The sequence below is a fragment of the Bos mutus genome, chromosome 9 (genome assembly GCF_027580195.1).
Source record: "Bos mutus isolate GX-2022 chromosome 9, NWIPB_WYAK_1.1, whole genome shotgun sequence".
Classification (NCBI taxonomy): domain Eukaryota; kingdom Metazoa; phylum Chordata; class Mammalia; order Artiodactyla; family Bovidae; genus Bos; species Bos mutus.
Window position 1 is genome coordinate 101,698,908 of NC_091625.1, and position 742 is coordinate 101,699,649.

The window sequence follows — 742 nt, forward strand, 5'->3', positions numbered from 1 at the left end:
TGCCCAGAAGCTCTGCGGCATCAGCCTTCACGAACTTGGTGTTTTTAGAATAATTCCTACAGGTGAGGAGAAGAAGAATATGAATTTAATTCACTATGGAAATGCAATGACTTTCCCACTGTTTCTAGAAGAAAATGAGAGAATAATATAATTACTAATTTTCTCTCAAATTGTGTTTTTTTCCTTTTAATAGTTAATTTGCAAATGTGATGTTAATTACTTTTTGGAGGTAATCTCTATAAAAGGAAAATATCTTCCTCAAGTTCTAGAGTTTTTTAAACTTATTTTTCCCTCCTCTAAGTCTCTCTACTAAACTGTTTCTAAGGTAGACAGATTAATACCTTCTTTTCTGAAAACAGCTTTTATTCTGATATACAAACAACATTTCCTTTGTTGTACCCATCAGCTTATATTTCTTTCGTAAAAAGATGATTTCCACCCACTTTTTATTTTTATTTTATTTTTATTTTTTTTCAATTAGCAATAATCGCGCCTCAGATAAACCTCATTGGCTACGATACTGCCACTGCGCAAAGCTGGAATCCACCCACTTTTTAAAAAGTACATTTACTTCTTTCCTTGTCTGTTCTTATTTTTGGCTGTGCTGGGTCTTCCTTGCTGTGCACGGGCTTTCTCCAGCTGTGACGAGCAGGGTCTCCTCTCTGGTTGCGGTCCACGGGCTTCTCATGGTGATGGCTTCCCTTGCCGCAGAGCACAGGCCCCAGGGTGCTCAGCCTTCGGT

General features: G+C 37.9%; 1 pseudogene; it reads right to left on the reverse strand.

Annotated features, from left to right (window-relative positions):
• Positions 1–455: 455 nt before the first annotated feature.
• Positions 456–538, reverse strand: LOC138989268 (U4 spliceosomal RNA; annotated as a pseudogene).
• Positions 539–742: the final 204 nt, after the last annotated feature.